This window comes from Pinus tabuliformis, chromosome 2_1, assembly GCF_031772625.1.
Source record: "Pinus tabuliformis cultivar Carrire ecotype Pingquan chromosome 2_1, CPIR1, whole genome shotgun sequence".
Taxonomy (NCBI): Eukaryota; Viridiplantae; Streptophyta; class Pinopsida; order Pinales; family Pinaceae; genus Pinus; species Pinus tabuliformis.
The window spans coordinates 60802848-60822929 of record NC_142299.1 but is presented as its reverse complement, the minus strand read 5'-3'; the positions used below and the strand labels follow the sequence as shown (position 1 = coordinate 60822929).

Here is a 20082-nt window from a genome sequence, read left to right as displayed (position 1 = left end):
CCTCCTTTCATCAGCCGGATTTGGAAGAGTTTTAGCCCAGCTTTTCAATGCAGCCTTTACTCTTCTTAATTTTTCTTCCCAAACAAAGAAAGGGGACCCTGTGACAGGCCGATTCCAGCTCTCTTTAACCTTATCCATAAAGTCTGGATACCTTATCCATAGAGCACTGAATCGAAAAGGAATGGGCCCAAAATTTCTATGTGCTGAGAGTTCCAGCTTTATGGGTTTATGATCTGAAATACTGCATGGCAGGATGAGCATCCTAGCTTCTAAACCAAGGAGTAGATAGGAACTTTGAATAAGAAATCTATCTAATCTCATAGCAATATGGCCAGGGCCAATTCTTTTATTTGACCAAGTATACTTACCTTTCAGAGGTTTGATGTCGAGCAGATCCCAATCTTGCATGATATCCTCCACCCATTCCCTCGCTGGGTCTCTTACTATGCTGCCACCTCTCTTCTCGGAGGAGCTTAGGGTTATATTCAGATCCCCTGTGATAATAATATTTCTCAACATTTCTTCCTCAGCCATGAGTTTGATTGAGTCCCAACACTGCTTCTTTTCCCCTACATTTACTGGCACATACACATTAAAGAGGCTAAAGGCCTCCCTTGTTTCTCGGCTTATGAGTTGCATAAGCTGCCAGTGTGTATTCTACTTTCCATTGACCAATTCCAACTTGTCTTCATTCCAGAGAGCTCCCAGCCCTCCCGATGCACCTCAGGCTGAGATGGCCTACCCTCCAATTTTTCTCCATAGGTTCTTGCTTACTTGGAGGAAGCTTTTTTCATCCAACTTAGTCTCCTGGATCAGAAAGATATCTGGGGTTTATGTTCTAATCAAACTTCTCATTGCTTCTTCTTTTTGCTTGCTCCCCAACCCCTTGCAATTCCAGGAGACAATATTCATTATTTACCTTTCTGAGAATGGGTGGCCCCTTTGGGCCCCTGTCCATGGCTTCTTGTAATCTTCGGTGTCTTTGCTAGCAGCTTCTCCAATGTTGGTTGGCTGCCTTGGAGTTTGTCTTTATATGTTTCTCGCTCTCTTTTTTCTCGATCAGTTTTCCTTCCTCTTGTCGATCTGCGGGACAATGTTTGGGAGTCTCCTATTTCTCCTTCCTCCTCAGATTCTTCCAAATCTAGGTCTTCCTCTTCCATATCTGTAGCCTTTTCCTTAGGGCTTACTGTTGTGCTCTCACCTTGCCTGGAATTTTCAAGGATCTCTTTCTCATTTGCCTCCTTCTGCTGCTGTTCTGTTTCATGCATTTCGATTGAGGTAGAGGAAAGAGGGGTGAACGCATTCTCTTGTGCCTTTGGTTGGCCACTAGAAGAAGGCTGCAACCCTTTTCCTTTTGTAGCTCCAGGAGGGTTTGAAAGTTTAGGGTTAGCCCTTGACCTTTTGACCTACTTCCATCCTTCTTCCTTTCCTTGCACCGCCTCTTCATTTTTTGTGCAGTTCTTGGCAAAATGTCTATATTCCTGGCACTTGCGGCACTTGAAAGGAAGCTACTCATAGTCAAGTTTTTGCACATGAGTCCAGCTTCCTACATTTATCTTTATAGCCTCCGACAGTCCCACTTCTAGATCTACTTCGACACAGATCCGAGCGCAGTCATATTGATCCTTGGTGTTTGCGCGATCTATGAATTTGCCCAGCGCGTTGCCAATATGTTGAAGGGAGTCCCAGTTCCAGCAATGCACAGGAAGATTCAGAAGCCTTACCCACACTGGAACCGCCGACGGAACATCTTCAGCTGGATCAAAATCGGGATTCCATCTGTTCAAATAGAGACCTTGAGGACCCATAAAATAGGGCCCGTTCCTGAAGATTAGATCCTTGTCTTCTTTTGAGATAAACTCGAACAGGAAATAACCTCGCCCTAGAAAATACGAGGTGACACTTTGCTTGATTAATGGTCTCCAGTTTCTGCAGACCCAGGCTTCCGTGGCTTTGGGAGAAGGCCAAAGGCTAGTGAACTGACCTACCAGGGCCCTTTCTGCCAGCGACAGAGCAACCTTGATCGGCCCTTCCGGAGGAAGGGAGACCTCCGGAATGTTTTCCAGTTTTTTAACAAACTTCGAAGCATTCGGTTTCTTCTTGGCTGGCAGCGAAGCCAGAAGAGTCTTGAATGCGACATCTTCAGCTTTGGGGGAGGACAGAAGACTGATAGGAGGAGCCTGGGATGAGCCCAGCTCATCCATGGCAGAGGGGCGCAGAGGGGCACAGCCCTAGCGTGGCCAACCAGCCCGTGAGAGCACGAACAGCTCGCAGAGCTCGGGGAGGCGGAGGGCAACGAGAATGTTTTTTATAGAAAAAAATTATTTTACTAACAAACATAAGTAAAATAATTCAATGTCCATATTAAATAACATAATTTTATAAATACTTTATATAGAGAAAAGTAAAGTAATTTAAATTGAAATTTTTCTTATATTTTAACTATAGTGAGAAAGATTGAGAGAATTCTTATTCCATTAATAAATGCTTTCTAATTCAATGTATGAGGGATATTTATAAAATTTTCAATGTTTAATATTGATTTGATATCTAATATTTTAGAAAATATTAATAATAAAAATAATTAAATGTATACATACAAGAAAAAATTATTAAGGGGCATATTTTAACATTTTAATGTAGAGAACGTGAATTATAAATAAAATATTTCATTGTCAGCTACATATATATTATAGTGGCATAGATCCATCTTAACTTTGAATCTACCAAGCACTTAGAGGGATCAAATCTCTTTTCACTCTAAAAGATGTTTGCATCTCGAGAGATTTGATCCCTCTAGGTCCTTGGTAGATCAAGAGTTAACTTTGAATCTACCAAACGCCTAGAGGGATCAAATCTCTTTTCAGCCTAAAAGATGTTTGCATCTCGAGAGATTTGATCCCTCTAGGTCCTTGGTAGATCGAGAGTTAAGATGGATGTAGGCTTCAGGTTATAAAAAATTGTGACTTAATTTTTTTTAATTTAACAATAGATTGAATTTTATAAACCAATATTGAATTAGTTAAATTATATATATATATAAGATTGGAAAGACCTTTTTTCATTCATTTTCTTCAATAAGGACACGTTACAACCATAATTCAAGTGGTTAGGCCCTGTGGGAAACCAGATATTTTGGCCACCTAACCGCATTATATGCCATCCAAAAATAAAAAAGTTTAATACTATCTAGCAAAGATATATATGTCCAAGTATATTAAAACCTTCTACATTCTAAATAATGAAAACCAGAAAGCATAGTCCGCAAATACTTCATATTAATTTTTTGTAAGCTTAATAGGACTACATCTTCATCATGCCCAACATATCACCCCGATCAGGGTGGGGAATTGAACCAATGACTTCACATCAAGGGGGGCCTTAACAAACCATCCGATCACCGTCTATCCAAGACCCTGTGGATGTATTTTTGAATAACTTATTATTAATAATATTTTATGTTAAAAATTGAATGAGTTGCACATTTTCATCTTATTAAGAACTAATTGAATTATTTTATCTCTAATTATTTTTTCCTTGTGAGTATTGAAATATTTTACTAATTAAGTTAGATTGAATATAAATGAATATAAATATTTTACTAATTAAGTTAGATTGAATATAAATGAATATAAATTATTATTTTAAATAATAAATAATAATGATATATTTTAAAGAACAAATAAAGAAAGTCTAAACTACCTTGGACCATTAAATAATTATATAAACTCGAAATTACCTAAGGTAACTAAATTCTAAGAGTAATAGTAATTTAATACCATTTAAATAGTATTTATAGATTATTTGGTAAATATGAACTATTATACGAGATATAATGACCATAATAAATATGGATATTATATTATTATCAAAGGAATTTTAATTTTAGGTATTCATATATATTTATTTACCTGTTTTTGCTATTTATAGGAATGTTAATAATTAAATTAGTGTTGACTAAGATCATTAGGTCAAAATTAGCCGTTATCAATATAGCCGTTGGAATCTCTGCACACTCTATTTAATCAGCTAAGCCGGATTGGTTCTTCAACTTGTCCTGACGATGAACCACACTGGCTGGTTCGAAACGCGTCGATAAAAGATTTGTTATGTGATTTTGCCGAAGACTATATAAACAATAAATGAACTATCTAAGCAATAGAAAAATATGTATCATAATTTTACAATCATAGTTTCAACCATACCAAACTTTGTAATCTATAAAAATACCTTTACATTTTTATTTTTTAAATAAGTCATTTTGCATGTAATTTCATATATAAAAGTTTGATATAAGTTCACCAATACATAATCTATAATAAATATTATTTCATAAAAATAAAAATCATGATGATAACCATATAACAATCATAAACATCATCTAAGATACACATTCAATCACTACCATCATCTAATTATATACACCTCTGGCACATGTAAACGTAATTAGCTAGCACACAAATGTAATAATCTAACGAGGAGTTGTACCACCACAAGGATCACCGACACCCTAAAGACCATGATCCAATGGGGTGGTACTACCAAAAGCATCATGATGACCATCCTCATGATCATCACCCGCATCATCATCATCACCACCCTCATCTGATGTACATGCCATTGCATGATGCCAGCCTACGTCCCTCATTTTTTCGAGTGCCCTACTAGATCTGATGATATGTCGTATAAGAGACATCATATACGAACCTGAAAATATGATGGACCTGAAAATATGATGGACATATCTCTAAGTGTAGGCAAGTTAACTCTCAGATGAAACCCCATGGGGGACATTAGGGAACTAGGGATAATCCTACCCTCCTGGATGGGCTAGTGATAAATTATATTTCCTCCTTAGTGGGCCTATACCATGCCCTAGGACTGATAATGAAAGTCTACTCTTCGACACTCCATCGGTGGATCAGATGCGCCAATAAGACAGAGAACACTTTCAAGCATGTAGCCTCTTTATAATATGTTAGGCTCCTATACTACTAGTGTAACCCCTTATTGTTATTAGTACAACCCCCTTATTATATTGTTGTGCCCATGTAGTCCCCATATTGTTATTATTGTGCCCCATAGAAGCCCACTATTGTTATTATTGTGCCCTTACATTATTATTGTTATGTCGGCTCTGATTATATTATGACCCCTTAGACTCCTATATATAGAAAGGAGGTCTTGTCATTTGTATCATCCAAGAATTGTTCATTTGTGTAATGTAAAGGAGCTTGCCCCCTCGAAGAGGCTAAATTCTAAAGCGTTCATCTATCTTTTCTATATTTTTGTGAGCTAGTTTCATAACATTTGCTATCAGAGTTTTGGATTCTAGGGTTTCGCTGCTCCAAAACAGGTCAGATGGCATTTTCGCTATAATTAATTTTTTGCGATGTTTTAGAATCTACAAAAGAAACCCATTTGAGAAGAAATCGTGCTGAATCTCATGTCTAAATTTCAGATCTCGTCTCACTATATTTGTGGATGTATGATATGAGGAAGTTAGGCTTTTGGAAGACACCCGAATTACATCATAAACAGATGACCTGGGGAAAATCGTCATAACTATCTCTCTAGGCATTAGATTGAAATTTCAGAAGAAGTTATAGAAAGAGAACGGAATGTAGTTTTCTGTGTATATTTTTAGATCCAAAGGTCAAAAAAGTGACATGTGGAACTTCATACAAGTTCGCTCTTCTGAAAAGGTATATAATCAGGTCATCTTGGGAGATTGTGTATAACTCTTTCTTGGAGAATCCAATTTCGATCATACTGGTGGCATTGGAAGGAGGACGCAGAGGGCTACTTTAGGTCACGATTTTAGAACTAGAAGATTCGATATTACAACGTTATAGTCGTTTCAAGATCAAGCTCCTAAAATCAAGAAAAAACGAGATGAGGAAGTTTGATGGCAAGGATCCAGTGAATTGAATACTACAGATGGAGAAATATTTTGATCTACATGGTGTCCCACTGTTACAAAAGGTATGTATTGCATCTAATTATTTAGAACCAACTCAATTTTTATGGTATAAATGGATTTGTTCTCGTAAACCACTTGTCACATGGTCAATTTTCACGGAGGAAATGATAGCACATTATGAGAATACAAAGAGAAACACCTTCTTTAGCCAATTGATAAATCTTAAACAAAATGGTTCAATGGAAAAGCACATTAAGGACTTTCAAAAATTGAATATAAGGGTAAATGATATTCCAGAGAAGTAAAGGATTCATGTCTTCATGGGTACTTTAAAGGATAACATTCAACACGAGGTTCGTCTTTGGGAACCTGATTCATTGGAGAAGGCATTCAGGTGGGCAAGAAAAATTGAAAGCCAAATTATGGAAACAAGGAATCCCGCCACTCATGACTATAATTATGGAAGTGTTTCTTCCCTTAGCCCTCCACAACCTACAAGGTTTACACCACAACAATTGGAAGAAAAAAGAGAAAAAGGGCTTTGTTAAAATTGTGATAGAAAATGCGTTAAAGGTCATAAGTGTGCTAAGAAGAAACTATTTTACATAGAGTATGAAGAGGAGGAAGAAAAGGATCAAGAAACATCAAAGGAAGAGGATATACTCTAGGACCGAACCCCAGAGAAAGAAGAAATGAATCCAACCATATCTTTTAAAGCATTGAGAAGAATTACCACTCCTCAAACTCTCAAGGTAGAAGGACATATCAAGAAGAAAAAGGTTCAAGAAGTGAAAGATCACATCGAGGAAGAAGAAATGAATCCAACCATATCTTGTAATGCATTGGCCGGAATTACCACTCCTCAAACTATCAAGATAGAAGGACATATCAAGAAGAAAAATGTTCAAGAAGTAAAACATCACATCGAGCATCAAGAAATGAATCCGACCATATCTTGTAAAGCATTAGAAGAAATTACCACTCAAACTCTCAAGATAGAAGGAAATATCAAGAAGAAAAAGGTTAAAGTAGTGAAAGATCACATCGAGCATCAACAACAAGTTCTCCAACTTTTAAAGGATAAAGCCACTTTGGTGCATAATTGAATGAAACAACAGGCAGATCAACATCGCAATGAAAGAAGTTTTTATGTAGGCGATTTGGTATTTTTACGGCTACATCTCAAGCAAGCTATTTATGATAAGGAAATGTTGGCAATACTACATGCACTTAAGAAATGGCGACCTTACCTAATGGGAAGACACTTCAAGGTAAAAAGGGATCATGATATTCTTAAATGCTTTTTAGAACAAAGATTATCTTTAGAAGAATAGAAAAAATGGGTCACAAATATGTTGGGTCATGACTTTGGAATCATCTACAAAAAATGGAAGCAAAATGTTGCTGCAGATGCACTCTTAAGAAAGGATGAGGATGTGGAAGCCTTGTTTTATGCTATTTCTATTATCCAGCCAAATTGGATAAATGAAGCAAGGGATGAATGGAAGAAGGATGAAGAAGTGTGGCCACTCATTCAAAAGTTGCATAAGATCCCAGTTCAAACAATATTTCTAGAACTTGATTAGGAAGGAAAAATCATATTGGAACCTCGAGAAGTCATAGAAACAAGAACCCGAAAGCTACGAAGTCGATCAATTTCAGAGTATATCATCAAGTGGAAGAACTTACCCACTGAAGATTCCACATAGGAGGACAATAGTTTTATACAGAAGCATCAAGAACTACTCAAGCATTGAGGATAACACTTTTTGAAGGAGAGGGGCATGTTAGGCCCCTATACTACTAGTGTAACTCATTGTTATTAGTACAACCCCCTTATTGTATTGTTGTGCCCATGTAGTCCCCATATTGTTATTATTGTGCCCTATAGAAGCCCACTATTGTTATTATTGTGCCCTTACATTATTATTGTTATGTCGGCTCTGATTATATTATGACCCCTTAGACTCCTATATATAGAAAGGAGGCCTTGTCATTTGTATCATCCAAGAATTGTTCATTTGTGTAATGTAAAGGAGGTTTCCCCCTTGAAGAGGCTAAATTCTAAAGCGTTCATCTATCTTTTCTATCTTTTTGTGAGTTGGTTTCATAACATAATACTTGAGGATGCCTACATTCCTTAAGAGCGCTCAGGTCATTGAAGTAATAGGGCTAGGGTATAAATCTCTCTCTCTCTCTAACCTGCCATGTTCAGACCATATTGTATGGGGCCCACCTGCTGCTCCTGCTCCCTATGCTGACATCTTTGCTACATGATTGACATATAAAATACATTAGCCTCATTCATAAAATATATTTATTTTTTTATTAAATGAAAAATGTATTTATAAATATGGAAACATAACTTTAAATTAAAAAAAAACAAAGACGAGTGGTGAGCTCAAAATATAGTCATGCATCGATGTTGATGAACTTTCAACTATAACCGCACTGATATTGGTGCACACATAAGTATGGCGCACCACTGTTGGTTCAAAAATTTAAATTTTGATAGCAGTGTGGCACACTTGTGCACCAATGCACACATATAACCTTTTTTCATTGGTACAGAACGTTCAGGTTATCGAATGCACTGAGCTATAGTTATATTTTTAATTATTATTTTTGTGGTGTGTTTGGTAAATATAAATGCACTGAGTGTGACACACTGATGTACAATTTGTCGCATCTTTCTTGGTGCATTTTAATTCAAAAAATGATCCACAATAATGATGGTGTGTTATGTTCATGCACTGAAATGTGGTGCACCTTGTAAATTTACACGACGCACTGCTATCGGTGTGAACCAAACATATCAAGTGCACCACATGTTGAACTTTTATTTTTCAAAAACAATCAAAAATTTAACCTAAGTTGAAATTCTAATGTGCTAAAAATATAAATTAGAAAGAAACATAGGCATTACTTCGACATTTCGTTGTCGAGGAGGCATTGTGGACGCATAATGGAGAAAAAAAAAATTAGCACGATTTGAAAAAATTAGAAACTCAGACAATGAGCATGATATGGAAGGATGGTGAGCAAGAGAGGGACTGACGTCAGGGTACTTGCATGTGGCAAGAGTGGCACCAGTGCTTCAGAGCTCTCTCACACTATAGATGGTAAAAATGAAAATTACAGCTAGGAGGGTTTCTTTATTTAACCCTCCTCTAGTGCATTTCTCTAGCCGCACCAGTTTAGGATATATGTTGGGTGTGGAGCATGATTATTTAGAGGTCTTTGTTCCAGCTGGATGTATATCCCAGGAAGTTTGTACACCCCTCCACGCGAGAGGGTGCGGGGGGGACTTGTCCCCCCGCGGGGGTTTGGGGGGGCCGATCCCCCCGGCTGGGGGTTCCAGGGGCCAGCGGTCCCCCGGCGGGGGTTTCGGGGGCAGTGCCCCCAAAGCTAAAAACATATGTAAAATTGCCTTGTAAAAGTATAGTAATTTCTAGTCAATCTGGGCCGTTCATTAGGCGGATGATCTGACGGTAGAACTTATGTTTAGTTTAGGGTTTTTTTCCCTAGAAGGCAACCCCTCTCTTTGTATGAGGGTATTGTATTGAGGCTGTGTAATAGATGTGTATTATCTGAGCGAGAAACAGAGAGGTGAGACTGTGAGAGAAAACAGAGGATATTACAGCGGATCTGTCGTAGGTTGTGTCTTCATTTTGCTGGATAATAGAAAGGAAGGACTGGCTATTCGGGGTGGACGTAGCCAAAACTGGGTGAACCACATATATCTGTGTCTCTTTGGTTTTATGCATTTTCTGTGTTTATATTTATGCAATATTCTATGTGTTCCATTGCTCTATAATATATAATTTCCTAAAAATATACATAACAATGCCACATTTTCTTTTAATTAAAAAATATCGTGGTTATTTTCTCAAGATGCTCCAAAGCGTTTCTATACAAGTACCACACCGGTGTTGTGTTTTTACTATAGCAACACTCTTTTTCTAGAAATTAAAAACCACCTAGTAGTGTGCTCTAGAGAATGCCCCTGTGTGTATCGATAAGTTTACTGCACCAGAGCATCGTTGGAAAATAGAACCACATTTTTTTGAAATTTAAAACTATAGTCATGATCCTTAGTGGTATGGAGCAGGATGTTTTTTTATATGAAGGTAATCAATTTTCTCAACTATCCAAGCACTGATGTGTTGTGTTATTTAGCACATCGTGTTTTTATTTTTATTTTATAAAAATAAAATTTCCACATTGCACCATGTTATATGAAGCATTGGTGCACCGTCCAAAAACAATCGTTAAAGCATCCGCCCACCCACCTCTTCTAGTGACCTCCGCTACAAACATATTTTTGGGCTATTTTTATAGGGGCCTCCACGAAAACCTCCTTTGTAAGGTCTTTTCCTTGTAGTGTGTTTTTTTTATACTGCAGGCATAATTAATAGCATACAACAAGGCAAAATCACTTAGATTAACATCTACAACACAACATAATTTGCTAGCATAGGGTGGAGTTGGAGGAGGGAAAGGCTTATACTCTGAATCCTGAATTTCCTTGGTGAGATCAATCTCATAAACCATTGATCCATTTGGATATAACAAACTGCAATATCTCTCAGTTTCTGGTCTAGGCTTTTGATCCTTATTAAACAATGAAAAAATGTATGTGGGGATGAATTGAATGGGCCTACGAGTTGTTCCCAAGGGAGGATCTGCAACCATTATCCTTATAAGCCTCCTATTATAATGGGTTGCATTAAATATGTTGGCACCCAACTGATTAAGGTCACCGGAATTTGGCCTTTAAGTTTCAGCTACGATTAACCTAATGTCCTCATAACCCAGTTTCTTCATCGCAGCTAAAACTTCATCAAGTTGTTGGTCCAACAAATTGGTATACACAAGGCCATTAGGGTCGGTGTAGTTTTTGTCATGATCCCAAAAATTGGCATATTCCAAATAAATATTCGTAGGATCAAAAGACTAAGCAAAATAAGGATACACATCAATAAAAAAGTAGGATCTCATTCTAGTCAGAAACTCAAGCATTGGTTTCACGAAAATTTTTGCAACATCATCCCAAAAAGCACCAGATGATGGAGGAAATGAAGTGTTGATCACATCCATAGCCAAAGGGGTTCCTACCTTGATATGATGCAACTTATATCTAAGTATAGCTCTCTTGATTCTCATCATAGTGGGCACTAGCTGATACCAGGTCTAGTTGTTGGAGTAGTTTGATAAAATTTCATTCCCCACTAGGACTATATTGATCCTGGTTGTAGGATAGAAGTAAACAACATTATTCTTCATCTTTTTGTCTGCAAATGATTAGCTGACCAAAAACTTGGAAATGTATTCATTCTTAACCATGACAGAGACCTTAATACTGATGTGAGAGAGTGCCTTTAGGATTTATAGATTAGTATCATGGGCCAGATTATTGCATTCACTTTATATCCCAATTCCTTTAGTACAGTCTTATTGATATCCTCTATAAGTGCATACTACAATTATATATGTGGACTATTGTATGTCTGTAAGTATATACTATAAAGTAGAAAGTGTATATATCTGTGGAGTTACAGACATACATTAGATATTGATGATGAGATAATGGTCAAGGATCTATTAGAATTAAATGAAGTCTATATAAAATCCATTTGATAATATTGGATCTAACTGAGAGATCATTAACCGATGTGATAATAGTCACAATTCATGGAAATGTCTAACGGACCTAAGAACCAACAAGAGCCAAGAAGCACAAGCAAACATTTTACGGATGGATGTAAGGAAATTGAACTGATGAAAAATATTTCTTAGTAAAGATATCTTCCAACAATAGAAATAAGGACATATCCATACAATTCACTAATAACAACAAAAAAGAGGTAATCATAGAAAAACAAGGCTCAAAACAATGGTAGCTTTCTTAGATATTGATATTTTTAACTATATTTCTCAACAATCGATACATGAGAGTAAAAAACCTCGAAGATAGGGACTCGGGATACATTAAACACAAATTTAAACTACAAGGCATAGTGGAACATATATAGCTTAATTTTAACTCTAATAGTCACTTTATCCCTGATGAAACATTTATCCGTAACATCTATCCAACTGCCAAAATCCAGTATAGTTTGTTGGAAACTACACAATTTAGATATCATGATAATTACAAATATAAAGTTATGTTTAATGTAGAAGTAATAATATCTATAGAAGAAAACATTTTATACATCTTAGACTAATGAGGATAAAAAGTGTAGAATGCATTGTTGGTCAATGAAAGCTTTTTGTTACCACTAGTCCATGACTTTCACCCAAAAAATGCTCAAATAACGAGTTGTGACTCGCCAAATTCCCAATACTATAATCCTCAAGGTAGACGTCAAAAAATATGATGCAGTGACAAAGATGATACCTTGTGAAATTTTTTAAAGCTTGATAGTTTGATTACTTTACAAAGACATATGGACAAGTATCACATTTTTCAAGTTGCGGAAGGTAATAAACTATAAAGGTAATAAAAACTATAAAGAAGTTGAATAACTTCCTTGAAGAAAAGCCTATTAATATTGGTTGCATCTACATGTTTATTATAAGATTTATAATAAAGCATTTTTAGAACATGCTCTTAACAACAGAAAGTTTCTTAATTCAAGCTTTTGTGATCCATATTACATTAAGAGGAGTCTTTTCAGTAGAAATCGCATAGGAGAATTTTTTTTTCTTCTTTTGAGTTAAGCCCAACATAAACTCTGAACTTATGTGCTTCCATGGTTAATCTATATTATTTACTCTTATTGAGTTTTTATTGCTTCTTGCCTCTTGTTGGTTCTTAGGTACATCACAAATTTCCATGACTTGTGATAAATAAGTTCACTTCGTCCATGTCCTTGGTAATTTGTATACCTACTATTTTGGTTTTTCAATTCTCATTTTTCCTTGAAGTTGACATTATAGACATGACACTTCCATGGTTGGAGTTGTATTTGTTCAACATTTCTGTTTCTTCGCTCCTCTCACTTCTGGATTTGCCTTTCTACATTTATGTTTCCAACTTTAACACCATTTTCAATCCTTCAAATTGTTAGTTATCTACACCTTATATTCTTCTTTTGAATAGGTAATATTCAACCATTTATGAGTTTGGTAGTGATTTTTTTCAAGCTTTCAAAGTGCCTAGGTGCCTTACAACCATGTTCAGGGAAGAAAATTTTTTCCTCTTTTTAATTTTGTATCAATAAGAGAAAACATTTATAAAAAAATTTTAACCACACACACTAGAAAATATCCATCTGAACCTCGTTGAGGCCTACATTTATTTAAATGTTGAATATCTCTGGGGTTTTGATGGATCTATGCTAGTACTCAAAACTATCAAACTATTTCTCACAATTTTGAGATTATTTAAATAAAGCTTTCACATGATGTTAAAGGTCCATGTTTTTTCTTCACTTCTTTAACAAAATATTCCTGCATTATAGGATGCTTGATTCTTTTTTTTGTTAGTTCAGTTGTTTTAACTAAACTAAGGTTATAAAAAATCAATTTCTTTATTCAGACAATTCTCCAAACCATTTTTTTTAAATAAATAATTAATATTTATAATTTAAATATTCCATTAGATCACATAGCATATCACATCTTCTTTCATAAATGCTACTCTTCCCTTTCCTATTTCCTTACAACGTTTCCTTTGCAACATGTGGTGCAATCGCTAGTATTAAGAACTAGCATATATCCATCTTAACTAAGGATCTATCAAGAAATGGGTGGAACAAAATCCATCTAGGTGAAAAATTTTCCTCAAGTTTTGCACTCAAAAGGAAGTTTGCATCTCGAGATATTTGATCCAGGTTCCTGTACTTGGTAGATATGGAGTTAAGATGGATCTATGTTGGTTTGTACACTAGTGCAATTTGTTGTAAGAATCAAACTTCGCAAATGTGTAATCATAACATAAAATCCATATAATTTGACACATACTTAAACTTTTATCTTACTTTCTATTTTACCCAAGTAACCCATATTGCATTAAAAACCCCATCAAATACCACTAGTACATCAGCCTAACATCACACATGGCTAAAATTTAACCTTTCTTTCTATTTTGACCAGATAACCCATAGTTGATTTAAAAACCCTATAAAATAACCCTTATTTAATGAAATACCTTTATAAATGTTCTCCCATATTCTATATAAAAAATCCTATATTTATCTAAAACCACACAAAATAACCCAGATTTTATGAAAAAACTCTTAAAAATGCACTCATTGCTTTCTACTTTGAATGAATGACCGATATGTAATTAAAAACCTAATAGAATAACCCATATTTGATTAAAAACCATCTATAAAGGGGGAGGTTGGAGTGGGAGGGATCATTTTGGATCCGGGTGGAAAGATGGTATCTCAATTTACGTAGGGACTTGCGAGAACCACCAATAACCAAGAAGAGTTCCTGGCATTATGGAAAGGGCTCAAAATTGCGTGTGACTATAAAATCTCAAAGCTAAATGTTTTTGGAGATTCTTTATTGGCCACCTCCTAATTTATCAAAGGGAAAACATTATTCACCAATGACTTGGCTCCAACCAGTTAGAGAATCCTATGGCTAAAGCGCGCTTGAGCCAGAGGCGATCTAGGATGGGTGACCTCCAGGGAAGTCCTGGTTACCGGGTGCAAGCCTCGAAAATGATGATTGACGCTATGTGATTCATTTCAATAGTTTCAATCCCACTTCTTCACCCCTATGAGCATCACCTGATGTAATGAGTGTTAAGTGGACTATTCAAAAATCATGAGAAATTAGTCAGTTACAACTACCTCTCATGGAATGTTGAAATGTGGCAACAAGAATATTCCAATTTAATTTGTCCTTGAATTAAATTGTGAATTAAAATCGAATTTAGTCTTAATAGCTACTTGGAAATAATTAATTAAGTTATTTTGACTTAATTAGCTGGAGAAGTTCAAGTTAGAAGTCTTTCTGAAGTCATGCAAGAGTTATCCTAAAATTTAGGAGATAAGATTTAGTTATATTTGAGTTGTAATTAGTTAACTTAGTTTACTGAGTTAAGTCTAGTTAAATTAGTTCCAAACTATTTGAGGAACTAATATAGAGTTAACAGCCAGTTGATGCATGCATGCACTCAACTAGTGTACTCCAGTTAACTGAAGATTCCCTCATTAGAAACTCATGCATGTCTATTCTAAGAAAGACCCAGTTGAGATTAAGGACAAGGACAATGTACTATCAGTTGCATGTGTTTTCTTATAAAGAAAACTCATGCATGCAGAAGGAATCAATTCCTTGAGGATTGCACAGTTCTGACAATGTGTGAGATCAGGAAATCATCCACTTGGTAGATCGAGTTTTTCCACTTGGTTGAAGGAGATCAACCCAGAGGAACAACGCAAGGAAATAAGAGCTTGGAGGGTAGAGAGGAAGGCTTGAGAGAAGCTAGGATTGCCTGTGAACATTTGTGAGGATTGTACTGAGTGCTGGCTAGCTGTGAGAGCTAATGCTTTGTATAATTCCTATGTATTTCCACCTTGTATGATAATACAGATAGTGGGGTTTTTAGCTGAGGCTTTCCCCAAAATATTCTCATGTGCGTTGTGTGATTGATTCTTCTTCTTCTGGTTATATTGTTCAGTGCGATCTTTAAGCTTCTGTAAATTGATAGTAGAAGTAGGTTATAGTATTCTTCTTTGATTTATATTGCATTATCAGGTTAACCTACATGCATATTTTATACATGGAAATGGTCATAGATGAATGACTTACTTAATGCAGTTGAATCCCGAAAAATGATATCTAATCCTCTACCTGTCGCCAAAGTTTGAAGGAGTAAAAATTTTTCACATCCTTCGAATCTTGAATTCATAAGTTGACACATTAGAAAAAAGGGTTCCTTATGGCTCAATAAAAGCTAAATATGAACCAAAGGAGTTACTTCATACCAATTTATCTATTTTCTCCATCCTTAGAAGGATGTGGTTAAATTTGAAAAACTCATGAAATTTTTGCAATTACCAAACCCTGCCGCCGTGTGTATTTTCAATGTCCTTCACCGAGTTTGTACCGTATCTACGAGGCGATCAATCCCTAGTTAGAAATATTTTGTTTTCCTTTTCTCATCAATTCTCCCATCGGTCGCCCACCTTAATAACTCCTCATTCACTCGCAACTCACACAACTCCCACAAAGAAACACCCAAATTTGGACATAGCAACTAACATGTGGCTTTGAATCTGGCCTCTGTAAGTACCCAGTTTCCACAGAGCAACGAGAAAGTAGCTTCCGTCCACGAATAAGAATTCGCTCATTTCCTACAATCAACATAAGGTTTCCTGCTCATGAACATGGAGTGAAACTGGCTACGTGGACAAGCCCAATGAACCTGTTATCGATAGAAGTTCAGTGATGTGCAACAAAATAATGAAGGAGCTCGTCGTCGTTAAGCACATTAAGAGTTGATATGCCTCCTATGTTCTAATCTTCACGAAAATTGTGAGAGAGTTTCGTGGTATGAAGGATCCATCAGGAAGAAATAAAACCCATTGTCGGTTTGCTATGAGATGGATCCAAGGTAAAAGACACTTCTTAACTATGGTTGTGGAGATCACCAAATGTAAGTGAAAAAGATGGAGGGGGTTCTTTCGTTGTGTTAGGTTAAACTATGGTTTTCTAAAGAAGAGGAGAATGGTAACATTGTCAATGTTGGGTCATTGGATCATTGATTATCCTGCATGGAGGAATATGTTCCCTGTATTGACGCAACCACATCCTTATAAGGATGGAACAAACAAATAATGAAGGATGGAGAAAACTATATAATAGCAACAAAAGTATCAAGGATGCATCAGCCATAGAATGCACATATAAACTAGTACAATTGCACATAACATACCAAGGAAAGAACCTCTTATTAATGAATGCAAAATCCAACCCAAGATGGGACTACCACGTTCCACCCGACCATAGATTGGTTGAGCCAAGTCTCTCTTCATCCAATCAACCCCATGCCATATTCCAAGCATGAATGTGGGACTTAAACCAAAAGAACCAACGAGGGAATCCCAAGGCTAACCCACCTCACCATCATCAATAGAAAGCAAGCTTTACTGCAATCCACATCGGATCACTAGGCCAACACAATAAACATGTAATAACAAGATTTATCATGATCTCCACTAGATCACTAGGCCAAAACAAGCATGAATGCCATCAAATTTCTCCACCTACACTGTGAGGAATTTTCATGTCTCCTAGTTTCTCATGCTTTACCGCAATCCACAGTATGATCCAGAGATCATTAGGCCCTAAACTAAGACTCCACCCTCTAGGATTTACCATATATCCCATCATTCATTAAAAATGATTCCTAGGCCTAATCAAGGGAAACTACCTCTATTATTTACCGTATATCCCACCATTAACCAGTCTAGGATTCTTAAGCCCATCGAACCACACAATACCTGGCTTTACCACAACCCACAGTCTGGTTCAAGGGTCACTAGTGTTAGCCTCACTCTCATAATAAAACAATTATAAATCCAAATATCATAATTAAATAAATCAAATCTTGAGAATTAGGAGTTCGTTCCTCAAACTAGGGAGTTTAGTTAGGATGAGAGATTCTCTCCAACTAGTTCTCCTAGATTAGTGTTTTGTTGAGAAAATATCTCAACCAAGTTTGTCCAAGATAGACGTACTATCTTGAGACCAACTTCCTCATGTATTTATTTGTACTATTATCATTCTTTATACATTGGATTGGATTGATTAATAATGAGAATGTGAGGAATGTCGTAAGGCTGAGGCATTTTCCGCCATGTCTGGTTTCTATATTTCTGAGTGCTTATTTTATGTGTGTTATTTTCCTTCGTGTGGTATCGGAGCTACGGTGAAATTAGTTAGATATTAACATGAGATTAAGGGCTTGATAGTCAAACTGGAGTGAGCCTGATCACTGGTTAACGGAGAAGCCTTCCAAAAATTGTGAACGGTGGTTGCAAACACTCATTGACGACAGTTTGGCATTTGATGGGGAGCTAGGGATGGTAGTGTTGTGAGCGTATAATTTCCCCCACTGCTTGGTGGGAGGTTGGCTTGTTGGCTCGTGTGTTTCACCACCGCCAGAGTAAGTGCCGTGTGAATTGACTTTGTTGCAGTGGAAAAATTGAGAGGCACGACGTTGATTGGCATGAACTGTGGCTTCATCTGTAACATTTTCCGCTTCATCTGGTGTTTTTACATTACTCCACATTGATCTGGTGTTTTTTCATGTGTAAAGTTTGCCGCTTCATCTGCTCTCTATTCACATAGTCCATTTTGGGATTTGATTTTTTCTGTTTCATTTACAAGAAAGGAGATAATGGATTTGGAAGGGAGATTGATTGAATTTGACAGCAAGTCATTGGACTTGATAAACCATGGCATAAGCGCATTTTGTGTCCACCCCACTCCGCTAATCATCTAGATTTGAAAGAATTTGTTAACCACCAGAAATATGAAATTGTTATTTCCTTTTTTGCTACCGTGGGGCCACAAGTTACTTGTTAGATTGCTTGTTGAATGGAAGGTAAACGTTGTCCCTTATAGCTCTGCTGGACATACCTGGAGTGTATGGGTATGGTTCATGGGTATACATGGTCTCTGCTGGAAGGCATCCTAACTACTGGTGTATATTTGCTCTCATTTTGAAGACCCTTTCGTACTTCTAAAAGAAGTAAGGTTCCTCTATATGCTCAAATGATGTGCTTCCTTACTAAAGACTGATATTACTAAAGTTTATGTGCCAGCTAGTTTACTTCAGCAGTAATATGAATCCATGCTCTCTTGTCATTTTCGAAGTTCTGCACTTAGACAGTGAATATCAAGAAATCTAGTTTTTATTTCTTTATCATTGTGTGCCATATTTGAAGAAGAAAAATTCAAACATCGCAACCTATAGATTTGACGTGTGAATATTGTGTGCAACAATGTGTGAGATTGGAGCATCACACAGATTTGTGGTTTATAGCGCTGGGGATTAAGACGTGCAACTGTTGAAGAGCCCTGCATTCGATCGCTGAAAAAAAATGGATCGTGGAATTTTGAATGCAGATAACTGTGGGCCAAGTCTTTGCGCAACAAAGTATTTGGGAGTTGGACTTGTGGAGGACGTTGGCATGAATTCTTCAGTAGTTCATGAAGTCATGGACCGTTGGAGCAAATATCTGCAATTAAAAACATGAGTTTACATCCTATCAAAATGGTGATTGGTAATGTTTAGTTTAATGTAAATCAAATTTCAAAATTGGTTCCAGTTCGTCCACCTTTTAAATGCTAAATCCAAAAGACACTACCATTTTATGAAGGATTGTTCGAATCTTGCAACGTCTCAGCTCAGCTGTAGCAAAATGATGCTGACATCAACCTCCAATGTTTTGTTTCGACAACGATGCTGATAACATCCATTGCCTTGGTGTTCAAGTCCCTCGTACAAAGCCCGTTCGAACTAATGATGATGGCATACACCTGGAATCAGGTCCACTCATTTCACCCAACATGCGGTCAGGTTGTGGAAAGTAGTGAGCCCATTGGGGCAAGTCGCCACTGTAACTCACAATAGGGCAGTGGATGATGCCAATTCCTTAGAATTTCTACAGTCGTTTCCACGAACAGATTCCTCCTCTGGCAGCACCTCAGACTTGGAGCGCTTGGGCCCGGGCAGATCCGAAGATGGAGACGTACGCTTGTTGTTCACTGAACCATGCCTTGTGAACACCATGACTACCTGGTACTATTCTTACTTGAATCCTTGCGTGGAAATTGTTGATGCCCCATTCAGGAATCCCTGCATTCATGCTTCGGTGAAAGAGCATGAAGAAGTCAATGTCGCCAAGATCGGATTTCAAGACCATCGCCTCTTGATTGACAGAATACATCACATAGGTGATACAGATCCAATTCCTGAGTTTTTAGAGCCAACAACCATCTTTGCAAAGAATTCAATTCTAGAGCGAGAAAACTAATTTCGAACAATGCACACGGGGTTCATAACACAATGATTGAGTTCCCCATTTGTACGAAATGGAACTCTAGACACATAATTGGTAGATTGGGGCGAGAAGGTGAAGGAATCAAGTCTCTACTACTCAAATATCATAATTTCCCTTTTC

General features: G+C 36.8%; 1 pseudogene; it reads right to left on the bottom strand.

Moving 5' to 3' along the window:
• Positions 1–10258: 10258 nt before the first annotated feature.
• On the bottom strand, positions 10259–19691 carry LOC149198775 (putative glucan endo-1,3-beta-glucosidase A6 pseudogene; annotated as a pseudogene).
• Positions 19692–20082: the final 391 nt, after the last annotated feature.